The sequence below is a fragment of the Phasianus colchicus genome, chromosome 18, assembly GCF_987193195.1.
Source record: "Phasianus colchicus chromosome 18, bPhaCol1.hap1.1, whole genome shotgun sequence".
Lineage (NCBI taxonomy): Eukaryota > Metazoa > Chordata > Aves > Galliformes > Phasianidae > Phasianus > Phasianus colchicus.
The window spans coordinates 2,404,588-2,429,519 of record NC_143453.1 but is presented as its reverse complement, the minus strand read 5'-3'; the positions used below and the strand labels follow the sequence as shown (position 1 = coordinate 2,429,519).

At 44.0% G+C, this 24,932-nt stretch overlaps 1 protein-coding gene across 5 annotated transcripts in view; it reads right to left on the bottom strand.

Annotated features, from left to right (window-relative positions):
* MTMR3 (myotubularin related protein 3) overlaps positions 1-18,284 on the bottom strand; it is a 71,665-nt gene extending 53,381 nt beyond the window's left edge. For 4 of the 5 annotated variants that reach the window (XM_090152674.1, XM_031592109.2, XM_031592111.2 and 1 more), the window contains exons 1-2: positions 18,138-18,283; positions 17,674-17,717 (exon numbers count right to left, since the gene is read on the bottom strand). The gene's annotated coding sequence lies outside the window, so the exon portion shown is untranslated. Of the gene's footprint in view, positions 1-17,673; positions 17,718-18,137 lie in introns of all 5 variants that reach the window. The other variant, XM_090152676.1, reaches the window with a different exon arrangement.
* Between the last annotated feature and the right edge of the window lie 6,648 nt (positions 18,285-24,932).

The following is a 24,932-nucleotide window of genomic DNA, read 5'->3' as shown; positions in this document are numbered from 1 at the left end:
GAAGCCTTCAGACTGAGCAGAAATAGGAAAAAAAGCAGAGCAGAACATGGTTCAGAACACTCAAGCTTACCTTGCCTTCACCAAGAGCATTTTGACAGATTACATAGTTGATATAATACATCAATCTAGATGTGAAATCAAATTCTACAAGCAAGGCATGCTTTGGTAGCAGATCTTTTGGTCTAGGAGTTAAGGCTGTTACAGGCAGTCACACAATAAAGACAAAACAGATCCACACTTTAGTTCTCCCACTCCCAGTTGACACTCTCATTGTATTTAATATTGGTGCAGCCTCATCTTGAATATCATGCGCACCTCAGGTCTCCACAACACAAAAAGGATGTTAAGACCCTCAAAAGATCCAAAGGAGGTAGCAATGCTGGTAACAGTGCTGGGAGGCACAAGAGGGGCTGAGGGCACCTGGGCTGTCCTGTTAGGAGACAAGGCAATCTCATTGCTCCCTATTATGTCCTGAGGAGGGGAAACAGAGAGAGGCAGCAGGCTGTGCTCCTACTGCCCATGGCAGGACACGTGAAAATGGCACAACGTTGCCAGGGAGGATCAGACTGTGCACTGGGAAACATTTCTTTATTGTGAGAGTGGTCAGTGCTGGGGGAGGTTTCCTAGCAAGGTGGTTGGTGCCCTGTGCCTGTCAGGGTTCAAGAGGCATTTGGACAATGCTCTCATTAACATGTTTAAGTTTTGGTTAGCCCTGAGGTTATCAAGCAGTTGAACTCATTCTTTGTATACCCCTTCCAAATGAAAAGTATTCTAACACAATGACATGGCAGATATTTCACCACTCATACAATGAAAATCAGCTTGCTGTAATTCCATTTTAAGATGCCTACATATAAAAAGTACAGTCAAGGACTGCATATTAGGAAACATGAGCATGACCATCACCTGCAAAGCATTAGCTCAGCTTTATGAATGATGCTCAGCTCCCTTCTCCATCTCTTCCTTCCCATGCACTCCCTCCTGTTCTTAGAGAGAGGACATCCTCTGAACACAGACCTTTATTATATTCATTTTACTAACCCCTGTAGTCAGTGAGGCACTACAAATAAAAATCAGTCACTCCTACACAGCTCATTTCATAGCATCTCTTCAGGTACTTAGAACATGATGGGTGCCATGGAGCCTTATATTTTCACACTGGCCCTCACAGTTAACCAGTATTAATGTACCTAAAAGGCTGAAAACAAAGCACAGGAAGAGTTCAAGGCACCAAAAAGACCTTGTTTTGGTTTGGTTCTGGTTCCTCAAGTAATCAAAGCTTATATACTATTTTGCTTCATATCCAGCAAATACAGCTCCCTCCAGGTGAGGGTCTGTGCTGCAGAAATGAGCAGCCTGGCCAGCTATACAACTCCAAGCAGCACTAAGAGCGCCCAGTAACTCACTATCCAGCACCATGATCCAAAGCAGGGCAAGGACACAGCCACATCTCACCCATAATACCACCCCACCTTGCTGCTCTTCCTAGATGAAACTGCTGCTCCCTCATCCAATGCTTCTACAAGTAGCAGACAATGTAAGACTGCTGGGCTGCCTAGCAGTTCTGGATTTCAGACAGAGATCTTCTCTGTGGATAAACTACTGATGCCAGTGCACTCGGAGCAGGAAGGATTGAGCAGGCATTTGAATACTCCAATCAGCATAGCTTAACCTGATTATATTCATTTATTCGATTGTTTAATTCAGGTAAATCTCTTTTGGAGAGATGAACTCCTTGGCAAGCCTTCAGAATTGCACAGTGCTAACACTCAGTATGGTAACTTGAATAACAGCCACAACCCTTCATTAGGAAGTTCAGGTCATCAAGTACCCGCATCAAAGCCAAGATGAGTCACAGCCAGCCTTCACAGACCCCTTTAAAACATTCAGCACTAAAGCTGGGGGTAGAATGCTCTGTCTCTTCTTTCTTAGTTAGTAGTGAAAATCTTGTAGCAAAGCATGTCATCATTCTTTCCTTTTAAGTTTCCTTGCAGAGCACTATTCAGCAGGCGTTTAAACAAACAAGCATATACGCAGGGGGAAGACAAGACACTAACATTTAAGAGATATTCCAATTTTACGTGCTCAAGATACATTAGTCAAATACTAAAAGACCAGCAGGCTTTTAACAGGCTCCTCTACAAGCAGTTCTATGCAGGTCAGCACACTGCTTTTCTTTCCATGTGCTCTCTCTGCTGCAGGTCCCCCAGTTTACTTGTTGGGCTCCCTTACCTGCCCTGAAGCACTTCCATGCTGGGCTGAACACCACCTCTCTATGCAGCCACTCAGCAAGCTGCAGCCTCCACACCAAGAACTTCACCCAGCTTGGTGCATTAGTTAATTCCCAAATATCTTTATACACAGCCTACCTCCTTTAAGCCAAGACCATTCAGTGGAAGTCAGTAAGTGTAATACACCAAAATCCCACATAGCACCTGCCTCAGTGAGGCACTGCTGCCATGTATGAGCTACGTCTGCCACAGCTTTAACTCTTGCTTATCTTAACAAAAGAATGTCAGAAGTCTTACTCAAGTTCACCTCTAACATACTTGCTATCCTCTTCGGAGCCGCTGAATGAAACGTGAGTTAATGAATAACACAGCAGGAATTATTTCATTATCCTCATAGTGAAAGAGAGCCATCTATTTCTTGGATATGATGTCAGACTTGAGAATCAGCCAGTGAGAGACTTACTCATGCTTCCACTGCTCAATCACCTGCTATGCCAGCAGTATTCATAGTGAGAGGCCTGCAGACTGCACTGACAGCTCAAGCAAGATTGCCAGAGCATGAAGCAAAGCTACTCTGAAAGCAGCCTTAGAAAGAATTAAAGCAACAAGACACAGAGGAACTGAAGCCTGCCGTTTTGCCTCCACAGAAAAGGGAGGAAAGTAGGGGGAAGGTTTTAGCAGCATGCCAACGTAAGTTTAATGTATAGGTCTTACACAGGCATGGAAATGCAGCAGTAATAGCACATCAGCTCTTCACATTTTCTTCCCTTATCTCCAATTTTCCAGAGATTTAGCCCTTCCCTACTGCAAGCTGCCACCTTGTACTAAGATCTACTACACTGTCAAAAACTCACAACTCTTAAGGGTAACTCTGAAGCAAGGGACAAAGTCTCCAGTCATTGGCAATTCTGTCTTTGAGCACTTCCAGATAAGTGACAGTCAAAGACAGCCCAGCTCTTCCAGGTTGACCAGGCAGTTTAAAGACAGTATTTAAAAACATTTTACTAATTTCCTAACAAAAAGTAATTTAAAAATGTATCAATTCTCAAGGAGATCAGGTAGATATGCTAGACAGCATCCTTCAGATAGTCTGACTCCTAGAATACAAGTCCTTTCCTGTCCAGAACATCAATGCATTCCCTTTAGCTTAAGCAAACAGTTCAGAGACAGAAGCAGACATGTGAACAGTCAGTCAGACCAACCCATTACAGAAACCTGCAGGTATACTCACCTCCAACACTTTGGCTAATGAGGAAAAAGGTAGTACAGAAAAAAGCCAGGGAAACCTAATAAAAGGAAAAGCCAGAGAGCCTGAAACCGGAACCAGAAGATGGACTTCTAATGCAGGTAGAAACAACTGAAGTGTCCTCCTGACATGGTACATCCAATGAAAGCACCCAAAGCAAGCTCTGCAAGTAGTTTTCCTACACAGAGTGCAGAAACCAAGATGCATTCTCATTTGAAGAAGTCAGATTTTCCCATAACCTGTAGCTTGCAGTCACTTCTGAAGAGCCACACATTACTGAGCTTGTATAAGGCTTTAAAAGCAAAAGGATAATCATACCATATATTCCAACTCACACTGAAGGAAACACTACCTTCACATCCAGCATGTGCTGCTCTGTCATTCTCACATGCATGCATATGTAAGATGTAATCATAATCAGGAATCAAGTTCTGGCATCACAATTACTCTGTCAAGAATGCAGTGCTGAAGTATATTTAGAATGGTTCTGTTAACATGATAGCTAGCTACCATAATGATCTTAAAGGTATCCAAGAACTCAATAAAACCACTATTGTTCTATAACCAATCAACCTATTCTGCAATAATTGCTCAAAATACAAGCATTTCAGATACGATGCTCATTCCACAGCAGCACCTCTGAAGAGAAAAGAATTAACAGGACGTACTGTCAAAAGTTGGCTCTGGGGCAAGTTTCTGCTATAGCAGAAACCTCTGAACTGGTAGGGGATCAGCATCACCACCCAGCATCTCGCAAAGTCAGGAGCACCTGCACACAGGTCTGAGCCTTACAGTAATCACCTGACACAGGCACTTACTGTCATGCAGAAGCAGCCTTGAGATGCTTCCCTCAGTCAGTGCCCATACACCCATCAGCTGAGCAGCAGAGCATACAGCTGTGCTTCAGCCTGCAGGGCTGGAAACAAGTGGGTAGGGAAGATAAGTACACAACACAGAGTGAGTTAAGAAACAGGTCTGGTAGTGTGCAATTTAAGAGAGTAATGAAACAGAACTGATGCCCTAACTTGGGAGGACAGAAGCTTTAACAATTCTGACTTGTAAGCACATGGTTACACTTAAAGCAGGAGCCCTGTACACTCTCCAGTGAGTCAGCTGTTATATACAACATTCAGCTGAGCTCTTCAGAACTTCTACAGCAATCTTCAAGTTGTTATGCTAAGAAAACTGTCAAAACTATCAGCAGTCAAGAGATTCACCTTTGCTAGAATCATCCTTAGTGCCATGCTCACATTAGCTGAAGCTGAAATCATAAATAAGATTCTTCTCATCCAAAGCTAGATGCTTGTATCTGATCTAGCCTCCTTTTCAGAAGGCCCACATCACACCATTCAGTGATTAGCTCTTACCTTCTCTTGCAGGGGGTGTACAGAGTAAGACACATGACAAGAGAAAGATGCTTGACTACATCTGATTTAGATGGAAGACAGCAACACGTGTTCTTAACTCCCCAGTTTCCAGCCTAACTGCTTTAAGGAAGCAAACAAATCAGACAGTCTGGGGAAGCATCAGCAATTAAAAAGCTTAAGTGGACACCACATTCTTTGGTGTTCAAATGCTTGAAGGAGTAGCTCAGCTGTTCCCTGTATTAACATAACAAACCGCTGTTATCCTCAGTAGCCATAAGGTCACAGCAATTCTCCCTACATATATCAAGCTTTTTGCATGCATTACCTAGCTGACTGAAAGTCAGTTACAAAGATCTTCATCACCACTCCCACTTCCTCCAAGCTTAAAGATTAAATCAAGTATTACATGACTGGAATTTTCCTTATCGGGAAGTTGCAATAATGTTTATTTGGTTGGTTTGCCCTTCCAATATGATAGCTCAGTTTAATGCCTTAACAATTATTACTGCTTAACTAAGGTAAACACAAACAGGTCTGAAAAGCTTAAAGTAAGCAGCAGGAAAACCAAGCTCAATTGCTTTAGACTGAATACATTATGATCACAAGGGTCATGGAAATTCTCACATGGCCTGAATATGCATCAGAAGTTTCAAGTCCTGATGCTCAGAGCTTCCAAAAACTGAAAAAAAGTTACACAGCAAGGTAAAGATTCAGATTTCTTGGTGCATCCGGACAGCTGGGACTAACAGTGAGGAAGAAATGTTTACAGTAACATAAAAAGGAAGAACTAAAACCTGGATGCAACATCTCCAGGATATTCTGTCAGATTTGCATCATCTCAGAAAGAAAGCACCAGTAAACATATATGATTCTCTGGAGAGTTCACCAGAACTGACCAGATGCTGTTTCTACAGAGCTTCACTACAGCTCAGCTGAAGCTGCATGACCTACAAAGCAGCCCTATCACTTGGTATCCACCAAAAACACCTCCAGTCCTACTGTTCACCCCTCATCTGACCAAGGAAAAGGCAGCAGCAGGAATGTGATGGAAGACAGCAGTAAGGCTCAGCATGGCACAGCTTTGTTTCACAGATGAGTTACTGGAGTCATAAGAGAAGCCTCACTAACTTACACTGATGAGACAGAACTTGAAGCTGTTCAGATAACTCATTTGAAATTGGCAGAATGAGATGTTCAACCTATAGATGAAAGCCTTTGAATGGAAGCAACCCAATTATGGTTTACAACTAAACAATGAGCCTCATTCAGTGAGCGTAGCATGCTAAGGAAATAACTGAATAGACAACTAGAAAGAGTGATTCAAGTGTCAGTCTTCATGAAAATAGCCAGGACAAAGTACTTTTTGTTCCTACCTTTGAGATCTTGACAAATCAAAACTAGATTAAGTGTGCTAGCAGACTAGCTTCTAGCTTGCACTGATACACGATCCCACAGAGGAGGATCTGCCAACTTCTGAAGTAACTTACACCACAGCAAACACAGCAATGCATATATTCCATTTCCCTTGTAAGAAGTTGCAAAGGAATCATGCTTTTTCAGCACTGTAGTAAACTCCCAGGGAACAACTTCCTTTACAGAACCATAAAAACATACAATAAAACCTTAGGAGAGAATATCCTCACTGCCCAGGTACTAAACACCAGTAAGAAATCCTTAGTCTCATCAGAGCCACACTACTATGTGCATGAGTGCTATTACCAAGTAAGGTGTTATTACCCTTTGGAACAGGACCTGAATTGGGTATTTGTTGTTTGTACATTTTTCATTTAACCTTGCTACATTTCAGCAGCACTATTACCTGCAGATCAGCAACCAAATCCAAGTTACTGAGTAACTTCCAGCACCAAGTCTCAGTGCACTGCTCTAACAGCTGACTTATACAGACACCAACATCTACAAATGCACTAACTCTACTCCATACCCCACAAAGAATAAGGATATTTTATCTGCAGAAAACACATGAACATTTATCAGCTTACACATCAAACAGCACTGCAAGTACCAGAAGCCAGAACTTGTAGCAGTTTCAGTTAACAATTAATAAAATAAGTCTCTGAGAAAGGAATGCATCTGCTTCCACTTCCTGCATAAATCTCCAGCAGAGCTCAAGCAGTGCCACGATCACCTCTGTGCCAGGCAGCAGAGGCAAACCCTCATGACACAACAGTTGCATTTTTTTGAGAGGTAACTAAAATCAGCAGCAATGGCTGCACTGCCAATACCCTGCTGTCCCTGCACCAGGATTCGTGCCAGCATTCCAGTGCCATAAGGCAACCTGTATTCTTAGCTCGGTCGCATGATCTGCAGAGCAGCCCTATCTCAGTACCTATCACAGGCTACACCACACCAGCAGCACTCTGCCCACTGAAGGCTTACAAGCCACCAACTTACATTAGGACAGAGACAATTTTGTTTGCAGAAGATAAAGCACTGAAGAAGCACTCATTACATGTTTTGCTTGCAGCAGTCTTGGCCCAGAAGCGTGGCATAAAGAAATCCTTAGAGTATGCAGTCATGCTGAGCAAGGATGGCATGTGGATGTCTGAAGATGCAAGGGACTGGGGACAAAAGTAACACAAAAGGTGAAGATGTTGATTTCTTGCTGTGTCACTAGTGACAAGGATGTAGAACACTGGAATTAAAGCTGTGATGAAGAATTTACCTTGATGAGCTGGAGGATGGCAGTATCAGCACTGTTCCAGTGACAGTTTTAGACTACCACAAAACACTAAGGAAGGACTTCATTCAAGCCTGTTCTCACACTAAACCTTCATTGAGGTTTGTAAGTGGAACAAACCTAACTAGACAAATTAGGCTTATTTCTTACTTCAGAGCTGAAGCCTTTGGTCACTTCCATTCATCCTAGTTCAAACACTTCTCATGTGGTGGTTTTTTAAACCAGTTCAACACTAAACTTAAAAGTGAAGAACGGAAGAGGTGTGGTAGGATATATACAGCTTTGTTTGCTACAGGTCACTTTTACTCCTAAAAAAATCACTTAGGTTTGGAGTGACACACCTTGGTATTTAAGTAACTGAGATCTGGAGATGTAGGACACAGGTGAGTAAGAAGAAGTTAGCTCTTAAAACAAATGCAGGTTTTAACAGGACAAATTCCTACTCTGTACTTACAGAATTCAAAGGTCACAAAAAGCTCTATGTTGGAGGAGCAGTTGAGCACCAGGCAACACGCTTTTTATAACATGGCAAAGATGCTCTGAATACCATTCAGAGGCCGAGCTGTCACTCACACAGCACAAACTATGGGTTCCCAGCTTCACAATTTTCTCTTCCACACTTGCACACCCACTACAAAAATATCAGTGTGCTGCTTGAACTCTTAACATTTTGGTTAAGTTGTTATTAAGAACTAGGAGTACCTAAGTCATCAGCATGAGTTCTGAGGGGTTATAGGTGGAATGGCCGCTCAGAAGTCAGCTAACAAGCAGGACATTCCGACAGGTTTGAATCCATTGTATCTGTTTCAACATGTTGAGTCTGTTTCAACAAGCAGAATCTGTTAAGTCTTTCAACAACACTTTGCATGAAGTAACCTTGGGCAGAATACAGTCACAAAACTTGACTCCTGTCTATTGAAATACAATGTTGATTGGTTCTGTACGCAAACATGACACACTGAGCTGTTTAAGCACAATTTTCCTCCACCCAGCTCAGCAAGCCCTCTCTAAACTGATCCCATTCCTTCACCTCTCTCATTTCAGCAAGTTGCCAAGCAGATCTCAAGAAAACCAACCACACACAGGCACTGCTGTTCCTCTTCAGTTTTCCAGAACCATCTAGGATGTCTGCAGTTCCAGAACACAGTGCTAGAACATCAGTTTGAAGCTTACTGCTTGTTGATACACAGAGGTTCAAAAGCTGACCTTTCACAAGCAGCAGAGCCCAACTGGCAGCACACAGCACTCACCTCTCATGTGCTGCACAGCAACATCTTCTGACTGCTTAGAGAAAAAACAAAATAGCTTTCCAGTTTGAAAACCACTGCTACTCACCAACCTACCTGAACAAACTTGAGCATTCTTTGCACCTGTGGAAGTACACTGCTCTCCAAGCCCAGCCTGCAAATTCAAACTAGCTTTAGGAATTCTTTAATTACCTTGGCAAGATACAGTATATGAACTGTTTAAACAGATTTTTGGAGGTTTTTTTGGCATCAAGTCTCTTTAAACTGTAAACTTAGATTCTTCCCAGTTCAGGTACTTACTCCTGACATAGCAGTTTTTGCACAAAAAGCCAAAGTCCCTTCTTGTCTTTTCATGTAACCAGTCACATTTAATGAGACTAACTTCTTTTGTTAAGGCACATTTTCAATTATCTTCCCACCTGTGAGTGAAGTCAGTTAGCTCAGAAATACTACTGAGTCTGCATGAGTTAATTAAGAAGTTCCTGGGTTTGGGGGAGCTCTGTTTGGTGGCTGGTTTGTTTTTTAAACTGTTACATTACTTGATGAACAGGGCTTGACAGAGCAGCCAGTGCTTCTGATTAGACTAGAAACCAACTTCTGTTGGGGAAAGAATAAAAAGCAAGAAGTGCTATACATATATTTAGAAACTATAAGGGTACAAAGTAGATTAAGCCTGTCATAATTTTGGGGCCTTTAAAATAAGTTCAATAAGTACATGGGGCTTAACCTTGCTAAGTCCCTAATTTGAGTACCAAACAAACCACGTCTAGTAGCAAGAAGTAGGCTAGAAGTAGTAAAGGAACTGCATTCAGGAAGGCTGACCAGATAATCACCACATCAGTTTAATTAGTAGCTCAGTATCAGGCAGCTGTACATAGTAAGACAGGTTAGAAAGCTGAACAGTAGCTTGAAATGGTTTAGAAAAATAAGCTAGAGGGCACAACAGCATACAACTCACTCTTCAACGAGCTGCCAAACTCTTCCTCCTCAACCAGAACAAACCAAGTCGTCTTATGCAAGAGGAAAAGTCTTCATACCTTAGCGCTGAATGAGAGCACGGCAGTCTAAAGAATGATGCAAGAGCACTATTAATTTTAATAGGACTGCTTTCTGGGTGTGTCCCTCAAAGGGCAGGAACACCTGCTCTTGTACCTTATACAAACAGCTTGCTAAAAGCTACTCTCAAGACAAGAAAATGAGAAATAGCTCAGAGTGTCTGCGCCCTACCAACCTTAGACTTGCTCAATCAAGCAAAATCCCTTTGTCCCCTGGCCACAAATCCACAGGCTGTGCACTGCACACCAACACACCCACCCATCTCAAGCAGCATCCAGAGCAGTGACTCTGAACAACCCTCTGCAGGTAAGCATCACACCAAGCAAGTTTCAAGATTGCTTTCTACTCCAAGCTGAATTATTACAAGCTGCAGGTCTGGCACTGCTCTTATCTCAGCAAATCACTCCAGCACTCCCACCCTTAGTCCCCTCTCATAGGTTATCACCAGTCTTCCACACGTGATGTGATAGCAATGCCCCAGAGGACTTGGGATGGCCTAGCAATTCAAAGCTTCACAGCTCAAACCAGCCTACCAGTCAGCACTTCACCCCAGGCAAGTTATCTATAGCTTCTCTAATGAGCTAAGGGGAGAAGCACCAAAGCAAGACCTCCCCCAGTTATTTCCACATTTCTTTCAACCTGAGTGAAACAGCCTGGGAAGAAGCAAGCTTCAGCTGCTGGTAGAGTCAGTTACTGAAGATATTCCAACAGTGACTGGGTACTTAATGTACCAATCATTGTAAAAGGAGCACCAGAAGTCAAGGGTAGTATCTTCTAAATCACAGGAATTTGATTCCATCCTCAGTTCAGTGTCATATTGTAGAATTTTAGGGAATTTACTACTCAAACTGACCATTTTTAGAAAACCCCAATTATATACTTCCTCTTACTAGAAAAAAGTGTCACCCTCAAGTCCCAGCATCCATCCTACTGTTTAAAAGCAAAAAACTCTATTTCTAAACACACACAAAGTATTTTTGTTCCAGCTGCTGAAGCCTGAGGGGAAGGAAAAGCAGCACTGCAGTGACCAGGTGTGCTGTTACTGTCATGCAGCTAATTAAGAGCTGCTCTTTTCCAAGACGAGCTGCGTATGAATACTGAAAATTGTTTTACTTCAACAAGTATTTATGAGTAATTATACAGCTGGATTCCCTCCGATGTCTCAGACAGTCTCAGATTCTGAAAGAACCTCTAATTAGTTTTCCTGCCAGGCCATTTCTATAGAAACACCCTAAACATAGTTTGAGCACCTGTAGGTATAACGAGGATATAGGTACACATCAGGAAGCTGAAGCTGTAGCTTTCTTTATAAAATGAGCTAGGACATCCAGAACAGAAATCTGATCTCTTCATAGCAAGAGGTCTAACTGACCTGACACTGCCACTTGTTTCTGCCAGGGCACACACCAGCAATGAAGCATTAGAACTGTTGACACACACCTCCAAAACTGCACATTCCCATGTTTGCTCTCCCTGCAGTCCTGATTTACTCATCTGTAATGTCCAGGGATGCTCTGCAGCAGTGAAGCACACTAAGCAAACACCTCCAAATCATGTGATACTCACGCTTGAGTATGAAGGGATAAAGAGATTCCAGTCCAAAGTAAAAGAAAACAAGCTAGCTATTGTATTCTGCTCTAGGAAATAACTATAAGCCATTAGCCAAACCTATAAGGAAAACCTACCAGACCTCAAAATATTTACCTTGTTCTCATCTTTCCCCTTTTTCCAGAGTTCAGATTTTCCCAAAGCACAAAAAGGTACATTCTTATGGAAGTCACTCAAAGAAAGGTTCACTGAACACAGACAAAGATGAGAATTTAATTATAATGGGTATCCAACCAGAATATAATGCATCGTTCACAGCAAATTCCTGCTATTAGCAATGAGAGAAAACGAAGATACTGAATTCTCAAACATACTCATGATTAGTATGTCCAATCACCAAGCAATTAAAGAACAGGAACTCTTAATTGTAGTGATGCACATTTGTGTGATAAGGATTAGTCAGTCATTTGATGAAAAGCTTATCCACTCAAGAAAAACATGCACAGCACTCAGATGGAAACGAGAAGATCTGCAGGCAGAGGCAATAAGCTTACAAGTTTACATTAAGCAGGCTTCACTGGCTTCTAAGTTCCACTTATTAGAGACAAATAACCAAAATAAATTAGAAATGTGGTACTTTTAGACACTTGGATCAGATGATTACCAATGCCTACATCCAGCAGCTCAGGAGTGAAGCCTGTCAGACACCAAGGAGGTTCTGAAGACAAGCTTATAGGTAACGTGATGGTATGCTACAACTACTGATTGTTATAAAAAAAAGTTAATTCATGGAGAATAAAAGCAAAACTATCATGCGTGACTTAGAGAAGTATTTCTGCTCTACTCAAACTGACCACAGAATGGATGGAGCAGAGTCCTCTCATTAATTCACAATGAGAACTGCCTCTGAGATATGGCATGGAGCTTTCATCTTACAGCTTCCCATTTTGCATCATCTGTTCTTTGTTGGGAAACAAATATTTTAAAAGCCTGAATTTCGAGAACCCACAAAAGAGCAAAAGTTAACTTTGGTAACCATAGTTCTGAACATTAGAGAAGACACTGAAGGCTGGAGGCAAGCAAAACTGAAGACAGTTTGCAACTGCAAGAATCAAAAACAGGGTCTGAAAAGGTCTCAAAGCAAACACCATATCAAGGATGCAAACAATATAATTAGGCATGACAGAGCTTCCCAGCATCTCATTTTATCTCAGGTTTAAAGTTTCAATGATAGCAATTACGCGCCTGCAGATAGCAATGCAATAAGTAGAGCTTTCCCAGGTACACATTTATTTCAATTATGGCTGCAAGAAATGAAATTAGGCAGCCACAGCAACAAGCTGACTCCCTTTCATGGTCTACTTGCAGGAGAGCAAGGAGTCAGGCTACTGGTCCCCCAGCCTAACTAGCAAATTCCAAAGAAACACTTTCTAATCTCAAACTCATGCACAACCACTTCCCTGAGCAGCTTAACAGTCATGTTGAATGCTGGTAGTGGTAGCATAAGTCATACCAGATCAGCACTAGATCAACTAGTAGACAGGATCATTCTGATTGCTTCTACACCACGACTACAGCTTCATTTCAGAAATACTCAGTTATTTTATCCATGTAGAATCTGCTTTAAGATAGTAATACTTTAAGACTCCACAGTTAAGGTAGGTGTAGATCAGATCTTTCCATCTATTTCCCAAAAGCCTGACTGCAGCTCTACAGCTGTACAAAAAAATAAACTTGCTTATAGACAAGCTGGATGAAACTGAAGAGTCATTCTCATAGGACTTGGAAGGCTTATGATTTATTCTGGGTGATATGAAGTAGTGAGCTGGGGAGACAGCAAATGAGCCATGCCCCCAGGCAAGTCCTGCCTCCTGCTCCATGCTCCAAGGCAGCTTCAGAAAGCCAACCAAATGCAGCTGGTCTTCAGACAAGACTCTTAGTTACCAGCTATGCTTTGCAGCATGCAGACATGCATTTGTCCTCCTCTTGAAAAGGCAGCAAGAAGCAGCTTTCCCCAGGGGCTCACGCAAGAGTAGAAAGCAGCACTAGAGAGAAAAGTTTCATGACGCCTAGAACCTGCCTCTACCCTGCTGATGTTGAAGCCAAACTCTACACACATAGGAAAAGAGAGGAAAAACTGTTCTCATTTCAGGTAGCAATGCAGAAGTAATGCTCAGGATACAGATTTAATTAAGGCAATGCAACAGTCTTCCTCCACAAAACCTGAAGTGCATCACCTACCTCAATATTGATTACATTCTAGGAACTAAAGTTTGTACTGCACCAGAACAATCAGATATTTGGCTCAGAGAGAATGCTTAGACTTGTACATACAAGAAATATCCTACAGACAGACATCTTAGATGGAGTTCTCTACTTCAAGGCATTTTATTTTCAGAAAGCTCAGTTAAACCACAGTGTATAGCTTTTCACTAGTTTTCTCATACGAAAAACCTTCCCACATTCTTAAAATAGGCCAAGGCCTCAAGAAAGGAGGCTCTTGGTAGAAGCCTTAGCCAAGTGGATACTGTACACACAGCATGGAGAATTGGATATATGTAGTAAGTTATTTAGACAATGTTGCCTCTATGAAAAGTAGGATACAGTTAAAAGTATCTTTTTAAATTCTTTTCCCACTAATGCCTAAAGAAAGCAGGACCTGACAGGGTAAACCTTGCCCATCTGCTAGAGATAGCACCAGTAAATAACTTACTTCTGAAATTAAAACAAGCCAAAAAATCTCAATACATCCAACATTTCCCAAGTACTACCAGCCTTGAGTTTGCTATGTGTCTGTGTGCATCTGCACAACTGCCCCAGTTCAAGAAATAGCACCCAAACCTTGCCTCAGCCTTGCAGGCTCTAATAGTTACACTGGTCAGGCCAAGACCCAATCCAGCAGGAGAAAAGAGCATTTAAATAGGTATTTCCTGTAACAGAACTAAAAGTGCAATCACAGCTTCTTATTTTAAAGCTCAGCCAGAAGACGATGAAAAGAACAGTACTTTATGAACTTTGACATCTGTGTGTTGGTCCACAAAGGAGAAGAACGCTCAAGCTCTTTATTAAAACACATCTGTATCAACTTTCCTACACATCCACCAAATTCTAGGCCACCCTCAGGAACTCACAGGCCCCTTGCCTCTCATGAGCTCCATTGTGTATTTTCAGCATTAACTCCCACACAGAAGATCACTGCCCCCCAGATATTCTGTTCTTCCCAGTAAGACCTGGGGAGCACCTGTCCAGTTAACTTGCTATCAGATGCACATCAAATCAACAGCCGCTTCCTGAACTTTATGATTCCCAGACAGAAGATTAGTCAAAGCTAGATATCAGTAATTATATTTTAAATGAATCTTTTATAAACAGTGTTTTTTGAAGAACACTGATGACTCCAGAAATAACGCATTTATCTCAACATCACAAAAAACCTTCAGCTTTGCTCTTTTTCTTGAGTTCCCTTCGCACGGCTGCAGCTCCATCATTCCACAGCACGTGAGCAGAGCACCCCCAGTTCATACCACCAACATATCCCAGACACGCTCCATAACAGACTAAAGACAAACAGCACCACTGGTTTCTACAGGATAATGCTGCACTCCTCTCTTCCTCTGCTACTACTGGTTGATTTTCTCCCCCAGCTCCACTCAACTGAATTGAGGACTTCCTTACAGCATAAAATGACCTCCTGGAATCACAACAGCTGGTGCTCAACTCCATTACATCAGCACCAGAAGTTATTAAACAGCTAAGGAAAGAACAGAGCCAGGCCACTCACAGCTCTAGCTAACAACCAGCATCCTGTAACACCAAACACATTCTGTCAGTAGTTCTCAGCTATTCACCCCAAAGGGAGGGGACAAAGTCTTGGCTGTTTTTGTTATCAAACACAATCTGAACAAGAGCAGTTGACACCAAATGATGTTGTAGCTTGTAACTTTGTCCATCCCACAAACAGCAGACACTGGCACCTGTACCAGTCAAAACACCCATTTGGGCATGGTAACATTCAAGGAATGTTTGAATTTTGTGTTGAAGGACATGATTTAGTGAGTACTATTGGTGATAGGTGGATAACTGGACTGGATGATCTTGAAAGTCTTTTCCAACCTTGGTGATTCTGTAATCCCACCTAAACTGGGACTAATGCATCCAAGGTACAAGTAATAACACTGCAAGTCAAGGTCTTCAATTCTTTATTGACTCTTCAATAAGCCTGTATTTCAAATCCTAAATTAGCACTAAATTCCCTATTAGATCTTTCATGCAAACCAGATGATCTCAAGGCTTCACAAAGATAAAGGAACAGTTGTCTTTAAGAACTCTGTTAATCACAAGAATGATCTGCATGTTAGGCATATTCCCAAAGCTTTCCTAAAAGCACTGCAAAGTTATGGCACTAATATCTAGAAGGATAGAATTACAAAGGAAGCTCATGTCCCAGAGACACAAAACCCATATGGGAACTAACATGCAGATCTTTACACTACCAGCTACCTCAGCTGGGTAGCTGGTAGTGCAACGTGCAGAACAGTTGCACGTTATGGCAAAGAACAGACTCAGACAATTTAGTGCTTGGAAGCTCATCTTGAAAGAAACAACTTCTATTATTTGATGTGATCAATAAAAGCAGCTATGAAATAAGATCATATTCAAGTATCCGAGATTTTCATTCTAGTTCACAATATTTGATAAGCACTACTGTACTATTTGCAGTCACAGGCTCTGACAGACAACTGACACCAAATAGAAGAGCCCCATGATTATACCCAGCTACACACCCCCATGGGGAGCTACCAGAACAGGAACTGCCATCACCACCTCTTATCATTTGTAGGTGAAGAGATCCCAGATTACGTGCTAGATGCTAACCCAGTACCTCCAATTTGCTCCAGAGACAATTACTCCTTCCTTGCACTCCAGCAGACTTGTCAGACTCCTTCCCAATTCTCGGGCAGCCTACTGATACTTTTCTCCTTAAGGTACTCCACTTGGACACATTAACTGGCAGCCAAGCACTGCTCAGACCTCCTACTCCTGTAGGGCTGACAACATACTTCTCTCCATCATCCTGTGCAGCACGTAGGTAGAACGAGATCTCAGATAAAGTACTGTACTCTCTACCTTTGGAAGCTTGGACACGCTGTACTTCTATCTCCTTCAGGTGCAGACAGCCATTCTGATAGAAAATCAAGAGCTTATCAAGCTGACCTTGCCTTTGGTTTCTTAAGCAGGCTAACACTTGGCTAATTTCTAGTTCAGACAATGAAAAGCAATGGACAGTAGCAAATTCCTAAATAGGCACCAATAATACTACCAGCCAGAAAACTAGCTTGTCTCAAGATATCACTCCTATAATCTTTAGGACTTGAGGTAAGACAAGAGCACCTTTTGGCACAGTTACCAAAAAACCCCACTGTTTAACATTTTTCCTACACATCTGCCTCTCCCCCAACTCCAAAGCAAGCACACAAACTTCTTAGTGAAGCATTTCAGAAGCCCATGCCCCACCTTTACTTATCTGACAAAGATTTCAACACTCTGAGTTCACAGCAATTCCTGTACTACAGAAGAAAGCACTTGTTCTATCTTCTAAAACCACTGTGATCACTAACACCAAAGTAACACAGATACCAGATGTCACATCTCTATCTATAAGCTCTATTGTATGAGTTCCCCTTCATCCTCTACCAAGAAAGATTTTCAGTACTACAACACACGCTTTACTGACAGGCCAGACACACCTCAGCCCTCTATCTAAAGCCTCAAACCTGACAGGTATTGCGCAAAACCTGCCACAGCTCCCTCAGTCACACTACCACCCCCTGCTGATGAGGCAATAAAAATATTCCTTTATTCCCACTATAAAGTCAAGCATCGCTCCACACTACTCCGCATGATCCTCCAGACAATCTCCTCAAAGAAAAAGCTTCACTGCACACAGCAACACGGGCTCGTCACACAAGAAAACAGGCAGGTGAAGCGCTCAGACAGAAGCAGGTACCAGATGTTCAGTCTGCGTGAGGCACAAGCTCGTGCCCAGCCCTCACAACAGTAAGGGAGGGTGCATGGAAAGGACGAACCATAGAATGGTCTGGCTTGAAAAGGACCATAATGATCCTTCTACAGAGAGACGTAAAGGAATGTGAGGGCTCAGCTGTTGGTGAAGCAGCATTCCCTAAAAGGAGGGACAATGCAACTACAGTGCAAATCCCTTAAAATACAAAAACTTCAACACGGCTCGGGGTCAGGAGGCTTGGCACAAAACAGTACTCACCAGAGAAGGGCAACATCTGCTCAGATCCCACCAGAGGAACGGGACTGTTAAGAACAACACGGGAAAGAGGCACGATTAAAGCCCCCACACACCGTACGTAACCGAAAAGCCCCAACAACCCCGTTATAAGGCAGCGGGCACACCGACCCGTACAGCCGCACATAAGGCCGGGACACGGGCAGCCACGGGGCACGGCCGGAGCAGCGGCCCTGCACCGTCACCTTCGTGAGGCCGCCGGGCCCCGCGGGAAGGAGGAGGAGGAGGTGGAGGAAGAGGAGGCCGAGCCCCTCACCGCCGGCCGAGGGGACGCAGCGCGGCGCAGCCGGACCGCCGCCGCCCCAGCTGAGGGGGCGTGCCGGGCCGCGGCCCTCCCTGACAGCCCGGCCGCCCTCCGCCAGGCCCCGGCCCGCTTCATCCCCCCGCGCGGCGCCGAACCCTTCCGCAGCCCCCCGCCGGCTCCTCACCTCAGGGCCGGGCATGGCGCGGAGCCCCCACACCCCGTCCCGGGGCGCGGCCTCCTGCCTTGAGCCGGGGTCGCCGGGCTCCTGGCTGCCGCCGCCGCCGCCGCTTTTCAGCACAACATGGCGGCCGCACGGGACGCGGGCACGGCGAGGCGAGCGCGCCCCCGACACCGCCTCCCTTCCCTTCCCTCTCTGCCAAGGGGCGGAACCGGCCGCCTCCTGTCAGGTGACGCGGCTGGCGGCCGCCCCTCTTCGGCCCCTCCTGGAGGGAAGGAGCAGCCCGCCTCTTTCCCTTTTATAACCCTGTGGGGCGGGAGGGCGTCGTGTGGATGGGAGCTCTGAGGTGGTCGAGTTTTGAGTGCCCTGAGCCCCGTGAGCTGACTGAGCCCCAACTGAGGTGGCTGAGCCCACTGAAAATGACCAAGCCCTAAGCTGGCTCATCCCCGTCAGGTGGCCGAGCCCTAAGATGGCCGTGATCCCTGAGGTGGCCGAGCCCTGAGGTGGCCACACACTGAGTTAGCTGATCCCTGTGAGGTGACTGAGCCCCGACTGAGGTGGCTGAGCTCTGAGGTGGCTGAGCCCCTCGAGGTGGCTGAGCCCTAAGATGGCCAATGACCCCTGTGGTAGACAAACCCTGTGCCGACTGTGCCCCCTGAGGTGGCCAAGCACACTGATAATGACCCAGCCCTGAGCCGGCCGATACCCGTGAGGTGACTGAGCCCCATGAAGTGACTGAGCCCCCCGAGGTGACTGAGCCCCAAGAGGTGACTGAGCCCCCCGAGGTGAACACAGCTGCCTTGGGGCAATGAGGAGCCATGGTGATCCGAACCCCAACGCCTGCCTCAGGAGTTCTCCAAAAGCTCTTGGAAGAACTACACATCCAACTGGAAACCCAGTGCCTGCATGCCAGCCCGTGCCTTACTTTGCTTCTGTGGCATTCTGGGGCTTGGCTATAAGGACGCGTGTGGCCCCTTGCTGTCTATAAATGTGCTGGCCAAGAGCAGCTCGCAGCTCCTCCATGAGGTAATGGAGAACAGCGAGCCAGCAAGCAGTGCGAGAGCCAGGAAGTGCATGGTAGTGGGGAGAAAAGAGATAAAGCAAAAGGGACAAGGGTGCAGAGAGGCATAAGGGCACTGCAGAGCTGGGGGGCGAATGGCAGCCATGTGCAGGTGGCAGGGAGCGGCTGCAGGACCATATCTGGGTCTTGTTGCAAACGTGATGGATTGTTAATGCTTTATTTTTATACATCTCTTTAGTTTACAATGCACTATGTAGGTCAGGTTGCGCTTTTGAGAGAGATTTCCACCTGCTCGTGTTTGCCTTGGTCTGGAATGAAGTTATACTAACTATAAAATGTGCTCCTAAATTATCCGCAGGACTCTCCCTCTGAGTCCAAGGCTAGTCATTGTAGCAGATGGACTCCGGTCTGTCATTAAGCCATGCTGAAGCTGGAAGTGGCATTAGAATGAACAACACAAAATACAGGATCCCGTGTCTTTAAGCTCAGATAGAAGCCACACAGTGAGTTGTTTGCTAGTTAGCTCTCTTGGTCAGGGACAGTAAACATTTGAAAGGAAGTTAATGAGCCCCTCTGAGGGGATTTTTTCCAACAACAAGCCATCATCTGAATGCAAATGTGGTCTGAAAGTCAATATGTACCTTCTGAGGAAATTTAGAAGAAATACAGGTAACTGAAGGGAAAAACAGGATTCCTGGCCTGTTTACACCCAAATGCAATGAAAAACTGTTCTGCCAGTATAGCTGTATTTCTGAAGGGCAGGTGTTGACAGCATCAGGAAGCAGAATATGAATTTTGAAAGCTCCCTGTTAAGCAGTTGCTTCTGCAGTGTGCTTGGAAGGAGATCAAATGTGACCTACTTCAGAAAACTGAATCCTGGAGACCCTGCTGGTTGCACTGTCTGTATTTAGGGAGGGGAGCAAGCTGGAGTGCCATTGCAGTGACAGCAAGGACTGAGGGAAAGCTACATGCTCCCTGCTACTTATTTCAGTGACACAGATTGTCTTCCATGGCACTGCACAGATTGCTTGGAGAGTCCCTAAGTCTTGTGTTCAGATTCTCTCCATTTTGTGTTCCAGTTTATTTTTTTTTTTAATGTTATGTATGACCTCGTGTTAAATGACTTTTAGTTCTGTTTTCTATGATCAGGGATCAGGGCAAAGGGTGATAGCTAATGTGAATTACTTTCTGGAAATGAAAATTACTGCACCCAAAGGGAGAGCAGTGCTCATGAAGGCCTAATGTGCAGCTTAGGGAACAAGGCATCCCCAAACCCACACTTCTGGCAAACCTGGAGCATATCCTCACTTATCCAATACAAAGTTTTGAATTTGTCAGGGTAGTAAGGACTTACTGAGGAGCTACCGAAGCACTGCCTGGTTTTAAACAGGAGGAAGAAGAACAACTCAGTCATTTACACCCCTGTTTGACTGACCTCAAGAACTTTAGATGCATTAGAAGTAAATGTAAGGGAAGAAGTAGTCGGGGACAGGTGTGTAAGTAGAAAATGAAGTAAAATATAATGTAGTTTTACTAAAGATAGGTTACATGAAATTGGCAGTTTTCTTCAACAATATTTTTCTAGGCATTTAATTTACATCAGGTTTCATCCAACTGGATTTAATAGAATATTGAATACAGTGCAACACTGCAAACGTATTGTTTATCTGGAGAGCGATTTGGTAGGTGAGAAGATAGCTACAGAGAGATGGCAACAGTTTGGGTAGAAATTGCAAAATGGAAAAAGTAGAGATGTCACCTCAAACATGCAATGTGTGGATGTGTGGGGAGCCAGGGGAAAAGCTCAGAGGCAGTGGCTGAGCTCTTGTGCACATCTCTGGTTGCTTCTCTCTGAGATGGAGCATCGGACTGCAGGGACCATCAGGCTGACTTAATTTTTTGCATCTCACACAATATTTCTCGGACAGGTCGTGGAACAAAAGGTAGGAGTGAGCTGATGGCATTTGCTGATGGCACAAGGTTGGGAAGCACTATCAGCACAGAGGGATATCTGTACTTCTGGATGAACTGGGTAACACTGAGTGCTGGCACATCAGAAAGGGGATGAAATTTAATAGTGGAAAGTACATGGTCATGTGCTTGGGAAGTGTGAACAAGAATCTCTGCTGCAAGCTTGTTGGAAATGACAGAAGAAGAGAAAAATCTGGGTGTATTTGCTGATCTCAAGATGACTGAGAACTCCCAAGATGAAGCAGTCTGACAAAAAGCACGTATCAATTGAGATATTTCCAAAGGAAGAGGAAAATATTAGTACCATGATACAAAGCTCTACTGCAACATTCTCTGGAATTAGGAGTGCAGCTTTGGTCACGTTATTGAAAGGAGACAAACTTAAAATGTGACTGGAGGACAATGACAGGGTAATCCAGAGCTTTGCTTTTGTAAAGATTTGGACATAATTTGTCTAGCCAAAAGACCTGAATGCCAAGAAGGGAAATAATTGCTCTCAACAAAACTTCAGGGAATAAGAAGTAAACACATCTCCATTAAGAGCAAGGGTGATGGTAGTGTAAGAGCAAACAAGTATCCGGTGGCTATGAAGAGTCTGGGCTGAAACATGAGAACATCAGAGTTTCCAACAGCTCCACTTCTGAGGCTCTGATCATCCTCCCAGAGCTGCCTTATCCTGATGCAGTTGCCCCCAGCAGCTGAGAACTGACCCTGAAGACCCAGCAAGTCCTTTCCAGACTTCTCTTAGTGCTTCAGACACAGTCACCGAGCTGCTAGTTGGCTTCTGACAAGGACAAAAGGGATACCTGGTGTGGAAAGGCATTCTTTGGGCTGCGGTCACAATCAAATGTAATTTTAGTCAGTGGCTGTATTCAGTGAGGGTGCATTTAAAATTGATGTGTGGTTGTGGTGGAGGCTGGCAGCCTCTTCTTCTGGATCATCCCAGTCCCATCTTCCTGCAGGTGCCCATCCTGTATTTGAGGTGCAATCCTGCACCTGGCACACTGAGAAGTGGCAAAAACAAACTTGTTTTAGGCACTTTCTTGCCCTTGTTACCATCTGGTGATCCAAACATCCAAACTTGGTCTTCCTGGGCTGTTTCTGTAATGATGAAAAACTGATGGTAAGGTCAGATATGTCTCAAACAAAACAAAACACACCAAGTCCTGATTGTCTAAGAACAGGAGGACTATGGCTGGTGAGGACATCAGGGCCTGCATGGCATGAGGCTTCCCCTCATCTGCCAGCTGAGAAGCACCCGCTCTGTCATTTGTTCTGGTGAGCCCCAAAACATGGATGCTGTGGATGAAAAGCAGATGAATAACTTGAAACAAATGAGATTTTTACGACATTACCTATCATCTTTGTCAGAATGTCTCCCAGCGGCCTTGTTTTCAGATCGTCTCTGATCTCTGTGTTAACAGAAGGTACTGTTAGTGACATTTTGCCAGAGGAATGTGGCATTAAGAAGTTGTCTTGACAGAGGCTACTTATCAAGATGATTTTTAGATGATTAATCGACTATGAAGTTCTTGGGGGCTTTGAGAACTTCTAGATCAGTGGAAGATCTCCAGCATTTTTGAGCAAATACTGAAAATGGCCCTGGGCACTGTTTCCAGGCAGAAGCACAACAGACTGAGCCTGGCTTGGCACTGATGTGTGAGCTGGTTGACACATGAGAGCCCAGTTTTAAGCAGCAGGCCAGCTGAAGACATACTCAGCCTGTTTGTGGAATGAAGGACAGCACTTGGCCATAGTACTTGAATTGAACATACTAGTTCTGCTTGGGTTTGTGAGCACAGAGCATTCGTCTGCGGGTGATGAATGGCACCTTGTTTGTGCAGGGCATTTCTCTACCTGGAAGAAGCAGCTGAGGACATCAATATCAGTGGTATACCAGCAGTCCAGTATAGGCAGAATGCTTGGAAGCTTTGTTTTATGTTCACTTCCCTTATTTTCTTATTCTTAAAAGACTAGTAATCCATATTGTTTTTCTAAGCTAAAAGTAAGTAAAATATTTGAAACATTTAATATGGAATGTCTCTTTAGAAAAGCTAACTGACAACTGTGTTGTGTTGCTACAACAATGCAGTCTGAGAAATGCATTTAATAACAAAGCATATTTATTTTTCTTAATTAGCATGCTAAGGATCCTTCCTTCTCAAGTTGGATTGCTGTTATTATTCCATCATACAAAAGAAGAACACGGGGCAAAGAGGGCCTTAAGAAGTTCCCGAGAGGAACTCCATCAATTATCATTAGAAAATAGCATTATTTTAGCTGGTAGTTCTGTATACTGTAAAAAATAGGGTGATAAAGTACTCAGGACTGTGCTCACTGTGGTAAGCACAGGTCAGAGAGGAGGGAGCTCCCACCCGTGTGAACCTGCACCATTAAACCTCACAGAGGTTAAGCAACTCCTTCGCTCCATGTCTGGGTGCTTCATTAGTGCCCAAAATAAAAGGCATCCAATAGCAAGACTTGATGCTAAGAAGAGGAGATCAGTTGGAGAATGAGGGAAAATTGAAAAATAAACGAGAGTAGCACCCATCTGAACGATAGTTTAATGATTACACCTCTGTCTTAATGACTATCAAGAACGTGCTTCTGAAGGGTTATAGCTTCTGTTAATCCTTAAGAAGATAACATAGATGCCATTATGATAAAAAGTAAAAAACAGAGAAAGTAGGGCTGAAGTGAAAAATCGCAAAGCCCGGGGCTGAAATGATTCATCATTATTACTTTAATTGCATATCAGCTGCTTAGAAAACACAGTGACCAATGTCCACAACTTTGCAATTTAATCTTGTTGTTGTATCTCTTTTTCAGACGACACTGACATTTTCCAGTGATCACTCCACAACTCTTCAGTGTTGTGTTTATTTTTAAAACGTGTTGAGAAGTGATGGTCCTTCAAGGCTACATGTGCCCTCAGACCTGTGTGTGAGCACCACGTGGGCAGCCTGCTGTCTTTAAATCCTCTGTGATTCCCTTCTGAGGAAAAAGAGGGCCGACTCCTGGCCCCTTAAAAGCTAGGACTACTGTGTGGGTGAGAGGAAAACAGCTCTCTTCCGTGACTACAGCAAATAAGCAGATATCCTAAGCAGCCCCTGGGCTTTGGGGACTTTGGGGCAGAATTTGAGAAAATGCAGGGACCTTGAAAACCTCAGTGCTGCCCAAGAGACAGAATGCCATATTGCAGTGATTGTGACAGACTATGAAGAAAGCAGGCTGACCTCAGTTCCTGGGGTAGCTCCAGCATATCAGTCCTCCCCTCGGTGCTTTTTGCACTGCTTGAAGTGAGCAGGCTGCTTTTGTGGTGTACTGCTAGCCAAGTCAGGAGCGTCCTTTGCACGCAGAGTCAAGGCAGTTGTTGGTGTATATCTGTCAAAACAGTGACAGAGCTACCGGAACCAGGGCGCTCTTCCCAGCCTTGGGACATCTGATAATTTCATGGTTACATCCAGCACTGAACAACTTCCTCCTGTCCATGAATCATATCAAAATAAGGATCCCTTTTAAGAAAAGCTTTTCCAAGAGGTTCTTGTCTGGAGGAGTTCTGCGCTGAGGATCTGATCCAAAGCTCACTACGGAGCAAACTATGAAAGCCGGATTTTCCTGCCGTTTTTTTTTTTTTTTTCCAAGCTGTTTCCAGTGCTTTGCTTTTCCATGCGACAGAGGCCAGTGGTTACCCTGCACTGCTGGGAGCTGTGCAAGTAAAAGCTTTTCTTTCCGATTTGCACTGAGATTACAGATATGAATAGAAATTCTATTTGTTCGCCAGGTAAAATTTAATTTGTACAAGTAAT